The sequence below is a fragment of the Lytechinus pictus genome, unplaced genomic scaffold (genome assembly GCF_037042905.1).
Source record: "Lytechinus pictus isolate F3 Inbred unplaced genomic scaffold, Lp3.0 scaffold_20, whole genome shotgun sequence".
Lineage (NCBI taxonomy): Eukaryota > Metazoa > Echinodermata > Echinoidea > Temnopleuroida > Toxopneustidae > Lytechinus > Lytechinus pictus.
This window is the reverse complement of record NW_026974141.1, coordinates 8,179,833-8,188,244: the sequence shown is the minus strand read 5'-3', so window position 1 is coordinate 8,188,244 and position 8,412 is coordinate 8,179,833. Positions and strand designations below refer to the sequence as shown.

General features: G+C 36.9%; 1 long non-coding RNA gene across 1 annotated transcript; it reads left to right on the top strand.

Annotated features, from left to right (window-relative positions):
* Positions 1–1,876: 1,876 nt before the first annotated feature.
* Positions 1,877–8,091, top strand: LOC135157899 (uncharacterized). Its single transcript, XR_010296809.1, has 3 exons — positions 1,877–2,034; positions 4,199–4,382; positions 5,457–8,091. It is a non-coding gene; the product is annotated as an uncharacterized LOC135157899 (long non-coding RNA).
* The last annotated feature ends 321 nt before the right edge of the window (positions 8,092–8,412 follow it).

Genomic DNA, 8,412 nt, shown 5'->3' with positions numbered 1-8,412 from the left:
TGCTCCTTGACAACTGATTTTGATGAAATTTTCAGCATTATGCTCATTTCCATTTTCTCTCAATATTCAAATCTATCTATCTGATGAGATGGACTTGGCCAGGAAAAACATCTCATAAGTAGTGCAAGTTTTCAGAATTGAATATCTTAGAACCTTCCAAATACATGTAGGTTCTAGAGGGTGGGAATAGGGGACAAATACCACCCCCCCCCCCAAAAAAAAAAATAATACAAAATCCACAAGGACGTTTTAAAATGAACAAGGTGAGACCAGTCACATACCATACTTGACAGAAAGTAAACAAAATATCATAAATTGACATATGAATTGTCAGGATCCAAATCCTATCTGTGTACACAATGATTGGGTCGCTAAGTCAACAGTACTCCTTGACAAACTGGCTTCCATTTCAAGTTCATGGAAAATATTTTGATTGTGAGGAATTTTTGAAAATTCTTTTGCAAAGTCTTTTGAGTCAGAGGCCCGTATTCTGAAGTCAGGTTTAACTTATACCATGGTCTAAGTCTGTGCTAAAATTATGGGGAGCCAAAAACTCGAAAATTCTGCTTATATTGTATATTTCTTATATTTACTAATCTGTTTCCTTTTGCTTTTATAATGAAGAATAATACCTCAAAATACTTCATTTATCATTCCCAGACATTTGGATGTCATATGAGTTAATAAATAGGATGTGTACTGTTAGGGATTTGTACCCCAATTGGCTCTCCATAGTTAAACCACAACTTTAAACCAGGGTTTAATTTACACCCGAGTTCAGAATCCAGGCCAGAGAGTGTAGTTAGAACTGGCCAATGTCTGGGAGTGTGGTCCAGTGGTTAGAGCATGATTGGACTCATAATCGTAAGGTTGTGATTTCAAATCCCCACTCTGCCAATTGTCTCCACTTTGATAAAAAGGCCCGAGAGTAATATCTGTCGTCTATACCCTGATAGCAGACACGGTCGTAATGACGTCATTAACTGATCGTAAAGTGGTAATACTCGTCATGTCGTCGTATTTATGACGTTCTTACGACGTCATTTTGACGACTTAGAATGGCAACTTTCATTTGCATTTTTATTTGACCAGATTATGACGTGATTTCGACGTCATTTACTGACCAATTTACGACAAGTAAATTTGCTCGCTTATATGACCTGATTATGACGTGATTACGACGTCATTTACTGACCAATTTACGACAAATAAATTTGCTTTCTTATATGACCAGATTATTACGTGATTACGACGTCATTTATCGACCAATCTGCAACAAATGAATTTGCATTTTTATATGACCACATTATGACGTGATTATGACATCATTTATTTACCAAACAACGACAAAGAAATTTGCGTTTTCATATGACCACATTACGACGTGATTATGACATCAAATTTTACCAATCAACGACGAGGAAATTTACAAGTTTAATTTCAAAGCCACATACTATTTTGCCATTTTTTCAACCTTGCCATGTTAGCAAGGCTATTTCTACTTATAAAAGGAAAAAAATAGTACAGATTTTTTTTTATTTTAGGTAAAGTATATAATTCTTCAAAGAAATAAAGTTTCAAAAGCAGTGGCAAAAATAATAATTTCTTAACTGGTTGCCAACCAAACCAAACAAGAGGAAGCTTTATATGTCAAAGAAGTTTGTATCTATTTTAAAACTTTTTTTTCGCAAGTGGTGTCATGCCCCGGTGTCATGCAAACCCCCTATCTAGTTAGCTCACCCCCCCCCCCCCGGGCTCACCCCCTATAAAAAATTCATGATCCGCATACTAGTAATCAATTCGCCGCCGGGCGTCGAGCCTGCGCATGCGCGCTGCACTGCATGCAACTGGCGCAGTCGCAACCATTTAATTTGAAATAGGAATGCGCCCGTTTTTCGCCGTTAAATGTTGCAGCCTAATTTTGGATCGAGAATTAAGTGCGACGAAGATGGCCGTTAATAATAGTTCTACTACTTTAAGAACACGGTTCAGATTTGGATAACGACTTCGAAGGCATTCGCAGGAGACCAAACAGTAAGTTAGATAACCATCTTCTAAGATTTTCTTTTCGGAGCGCGGCTTGGCTTTAGATTTCGTGCACTGACACTGCCTGGCCGGGGTGGCTGCCCCGAGCGCCGGCATGCTGAATAGGACAGGCTGCGCTGGTGGGCTCAGGGCCCAAATCTGCACAGACACACTACACAGTGCACACAATTAAGGTAAATGCCAGTTGTGGTAACGATATCAAAATGAGTTCGTACAGAATCCAATGAAATGACCACCAAAGTGTCTGTCTATATTTATAAATAATATACCGGTATGTGCCAAAGGATTCTGGAAGAAATTGTGTAATTGCTGCGAAATAAGCAAAAAAAGCACAGGATTCGGGTCAACTCGAGCCAAGGCAAGCGTCGGGCCGACATTAATCAGAGCAATAAAATAACTGTCCCACTAGACAGCTGGCAGCCGTCTGTTTCGAGGAGTTTTTTAACTTTTTTTTTTTTTTCTCTCCTCGTACACAGACGGCTCGCTAGCGTGCAGCCACCATTAAATTTAGGGGACTTGCAATGCAAAATCCCCCCGTCGGGGCTCTTCAATTTTTGTCTTTAATGAATAAAAATTTTGAAAATTAATGCGACCAAAATGCAAATTAATATTCCCTCTTGGCATTGCCTAATTGCCAAAAAACTGAGAAAAATCAAGTTAAAAGGAACAAAAACAGTGACTTACCTCGGCTGTCGCACAAATTCACTTCCCCGTTTTATCCGATCTTAAGTACATAAACATATGGCCATTGAGTCCCCTGTACAGATCGCGCTAGAACTTCGGTCTCTGTATTTGGTGAGTGAAGCCAACGGAGTTCAGCTGAACAACCAACATAACAGAGACCGAAGCTTTTGGTCTACTGTCCCACATGCTCTTACCTGTGTTGGTGATCTTCAGTTTGAACATTTTTCAGCATAGATTTCACAAAGTTCAGTTTATGTAACTGTACCAGAGAAGTACATGTACATGTAGGATGGGGGGTCGGGTGTCCGGACACTTTATATTTTGAACTTTGAAGCCTTCTTTTTTGTCTTAAGATTACACTAAAAATATGAATTCAATAGTTGTAATCATCCTCTATTTTGTTCTCTATAATATTTTCTAACATTTTGTACTAAAAATTGATGTAACTTCGCTTGTAATTTTTTCCAAATGACTTTCTAAAATTGATCGTCCGGACACACAACCTGTCCGGACACACAACAACTGGGTATACTATGTTATTATGTAGATCCTCGATGACGATGATATACCGTACTGACAATTTTTAAAATCCTAAATCTACCGGGGTATTTTGATTCTTGTCATTCCCGGGGGGGGGGGGGGGTATTATTGCCCCCCCCTTATAACTATAAGATCTCGGCCGTGGATTGCACGATCACAACGAAAATTTGCATGATGGTAGAGAATGACGTAATCTACGTAGTTGCATTGGTAAATTTCACTGAATTCATATTTTTTTATTTTATATGAATTAATTATGCTAATTTATTCATGAAATCATACTTTTTGCTCTGATTCACTAAATAAAGCTCCTAGAATGCTATTTTTTGGGTGAAAATATTCTTTATAGCATTCCTAACAATTGTGAATGAAAAAAAATCTGGTACCAAGACCGATTTCTTATGTATTTTATTTTTTTAAAATCATGTATTTCTTTGTTTTTTTACATTTTGTTTTTTATTGTATTTTCGATGGAAATCGTTCTAGACTTAATTCTAATCATAAACAAGGCAAAATTAATTAAGTTTAATCAGTAAAAGTAGAAAAAATGATAAATTTATGAATTTTGGCTAAATACACAATTTGCATTGGATTTGTACATGAAATCATGTTTATGAGCAATTTTGGGTCTGACATGCACTTACATAATGTTGCGTAATGTCGTAACCGCGTACCCGGGCGTCACAAATTTGGTCTCAAAATTTGCGCGAGACTTGAAAGTAAAAAGTCAGTGAGCGGCGCGATCAAAATTTTTTGCGCGACAGCGTAGTGATGAAATTTGTTGAGGGGGGGGGGTCAAATTGACCCCCCCCCCCCAGTTTAATAAGGGTTAAGGCCGTCACATGACATGCCCTATATTCATTATTTTTCTACCAAAAGCACCATTTTGAGTAAGATTTTTAATGAATAGATCTGTTTGATATTTCAGGAGAAAGAGAGGGAGACACAAAACCACCTGTCTCGGTGTCACACATGAGGAGTTGAGGAGGAGATGAAGTCAGTGAATATGACCTGGCCTGGGGGAGTTTCCAGAAGAAGGCCCAGAATCGCTGGATGCCAGGAGTGGAGATCCTTCATTGCTGCCCTACATGATAGGAGGCATTGGGCAGTAGGTAAGTTAGAAGGCTATTTCAGATGTAAAGCCTTTTTTTTGGGGGGGGGAATCATTGGGAATCTCTATTATCAGAATCACGCAGATTTGGGTGTGCACAAACTCGGGGCACCTTATAATCTGTTAATGGTCCTGACTGTACTTCGAGGACTCTGTGATATTTTTTCATTGTATTTTCATTCACGGAGCCTAGACAAGTCTCTGTTACCTGTAGAACTTTGTACACTAAGATGGATTTCCCTAGAAAATCCACCCTTCCCACAATAATTTTGGGGCAAACATTTAATTTGTCCAATTTGTAAGCTTTTGTACTCTAAATGCATACAAAGGCTTAAAAAATGTTAATTGTTGGAAGGTAAAAATTTTGAAGGATAACTTTCTTACAATTCCCACGCTATATAATGCAATGACATGAACTTTAACTCGAGTGACGTACGTATGCAAGAAATACAGAATTGGTGCACATGCATAGCTGATTGATTCATTGTGCTAGTACTGGTACTAGATCGGTTTGGACGTTCTAATTTCAATGACAAGTTTAGATGGTAAATTGGCGCTAATAAAATTTTGCATTGGTCGATCTCGCGATGCCAGAAAACTAATTCCACCTCAAAATTTGTCAGATTTTTTTGCAAAATATATATTTAATTGATCCTTGACCTGAATTTAAGCCAAATCAGGCATAGGGAATGGCTGTATTTCAGCCTCGAAGTTCGAATTCTCGGTCCTGACAGTCCTGGTTACCCCATAACCATTTAAAACACATAAAAAAGGCATGAATTAAAATTGTAATTATAAAAAAATAATATGCTTTATGTGTCAAATAAATTGATTCTAAAATTTCCTTCCTTATACAGAGATGGTTAAGGGTCTTGAGGGCATCATGCCCCCCCCCCGACTTGACTTAACATGTTAATATTTGAAGTATAAAATATGTAACAAACCCCACATCGTTTTTTAATCATTTAAAATAAATTGGAAATTAATATTGAAACCATCTAGTTTTTAATGAAGATTAATAAATAGTTTATGTAGAAAAAGTTTTTATGTTTCTCCTCTTCTGTTATTTTTGCAGATGCTGTAATTTGAAATGGAAGGTGTCCTGCCAATAAATTTTCATCCCACCTGAACTGCCTTGCCTGCCTGCACCCAGTCATTTGTTCCTGAGCATTTTCATTTTCCTCTATTTTTCATCATCGTTTGTTTCGGCCTGTATGAAGTGAATTTCACATTGATTGGTGGAGCTGCTAAGTTGGCATTACAGGGCCACGCCGGGGTATGATCCTTTGGGTTGAACATCATGACTGCTAGTTGGTCGGCAAAGGTGATGGGATCGATCAATGTCACATGGAGTAAGATGGATACCAATCTGCTTTGCTACATTTCGAACAATCTCATACGGATACGGATATTATTGCGACAGGAGTACTGCTCGATGTGGTCAAGCCTATTTGACAAAGCATTATGGTGTTAGTCATGTTATCAGAAACCGATTTTTCAAAATCACGGAGTTGCTTCAATTTAGTATCGATAGATATTTCAAGAACGTGTAGACTAGTGAGCTTTTCATCAAGAATTTCACGCGATTTATTTTCGCGCTTATCCATGTCATCATTGAGTTTTTGTCTCTCGCGTTCCATTGCCACGGCCACCGCTCTTTGAACGACTGTATCAATATGATCTAGGTATGCTGGGCTTTGTTTAGATCCAGTTAATGATGAAGCAGAGGATTGTGTACATGCGTTCGCCGAGTGCAAGCGGCCTCTTGATCTGGTGGATATCTTAGACATGTTAGAGATTACGTAATGATATAATTGAAAAGTGGGATGGGCTGTGCATCTGCCAACTCACCAGTCAACCAATTAGAGACGGCCTTCCAAAGTGACACAGCACGAAAATATCAATGGGACTGGTCTAGTCAACACATAGATCCTGAAAAAACCATGGAGACCGCAGACGCAAAATGACTTCCATACATAAAGATATGATGCACAATTTCCAGTGGGTTCAAAACACTGAACACATGCTATGCTGATACACAGACTATCATAAGAACTTTATCAAGCAAAGGAAATCTGGTATGAAATCTCTCAGCTCACATAAAAAGCCTACGTAGCTACATGTAGGGAAGAAAATGCGTAATTGCTGAGAAATGAGCAAAATAAGCATGTAATTCTATCAAATGTCAGGTATTTTTCGAATCGATTATAATACACTTTCCCACATATGCTTTTCTGTGTTTACAGCGATCATCAGAATTATCGATTTTAAGTTTAAAAATTCATGATTTTACAAAGATACAAGTTTACATTAATGTACCAGATGTAGATTATGTACAATATATTGACAATTAACTTTGATTTTATAGATTTTCTCAAGAAATAATTGTTTGCTGCAACTACTGTCTTTTCCTTCTAAGTGATAGTGTAATACAACAGTTCCACAAACTATTTTCATCAGACTTATTGATGCATGATTCTTTCACCCAAATGCAAGCTTCCATAAATCCTGAAAACTTTGCAACTCAGGTATTTTTTTTTTACATACAGTATATTTTTTCCTACATTACATAGTTGCCTTAATAATAGCGCACCTCTAGTAGTAACTATCTTAAAATGAGTTCGAACAGAATCCAACAGAATTGCCAGCAAAGTGTATGTATATATAAAAGATGTGTGCCAAAAAGCTCGGGAAGAAAATGTGTAATTGCTGAGAAATGAGCAAAATAAGCATGTAATTCTATCAAATGTCGGGTATTTTTCAAATCAATCATAATACACTGTCCTGTCCCACATATGCTTTTCTGTGTTAGTGATCATCAGAATTATTGTTTTAAGATCAAAATTCATGATTTTACAAAGATACAAGTTTACATTAATTTACCAGGGCCCCGTCTTACAAAGAGTTATGATTGATCCGATCAATCGCAACTATGGACGGTCAGCAACGTTAACATCTATTAAGCATGTTTGTTCAAAATATTTTCTAGCTATGATGTATGTTCATGCATTCATTGTTTTCTCAAAAATTCGCTGCGCTTCTCTTTGCATACAAAGGACATTGTGCAAATTTTTCGTAGAAAAAAATTATGACACTGATGGATTTCCATAGAGTTATGATTGATCGGATCAATCGTAACTCTTTGTAAGACAGGGCCCAGATCTAGATTATGTACAATATTTTTACAATTAACCTTAATTTAAAAGACTTTCCGAAGAAATAATTGTTTGCTGCAACTACTGTCTTTTACCCCTGGCCCTAAGTGATAGTGTAATACAACCCAAACATTTCATAAGAATTAATGTACATGTATGATTCTTTCACCCAAATGCGAGCTTCCATAAATCCTGAAACTATTCCAACTCGGGTATTTTTTTTTTACATACAGTATATTTTTACCTACATTACATAGTTGTCTAAAGTTGAAGGTATATTTAATTACAATTTCAACGAAAAAGCTTTATTCTTGGAGATCATTATGCCTCTGTTATGTATTAATGTGTATACATGTACAATTGTATGTATTGGTATAACAAACATTGTAATTTCATTCCTTTGACCCTAATACTGCATTTTCATAGAAAAGTGTTTTTTTTTCAATCTATTTAGAGTTTTCAACATTTTGTATTCCTTTTTTTTTTGCTGGTAATATGTTATGCAACTTTTATTTATTAATAGAATATTTGCCACGATTTCGTAATTGAAATGCGTACATGTATTTGATTTCGTTTTCCATTTTTGCATATATTCTTTTTCGGGGGGGGGGGGGGGGGGTCATGTTCTTGAGACCGAGACAAGTTATGCAAGGCCCTGGCATGGAGGATCATTATATTGTTACTGGGAATGCTGGACATTGTCAGACCACCTCAGTATTCACCAAATATAGATAATCCTCAATGACAAGGTCTTTGAAGTGATGTGTGTATGTACATTGCATGTAGAATTTAATGTTTAGGTCATTATCACGTCAGAATACGTTAAGATATCATAGTTGACTCCAAAAGACGTCATATTCCTTTCAATATGCGACG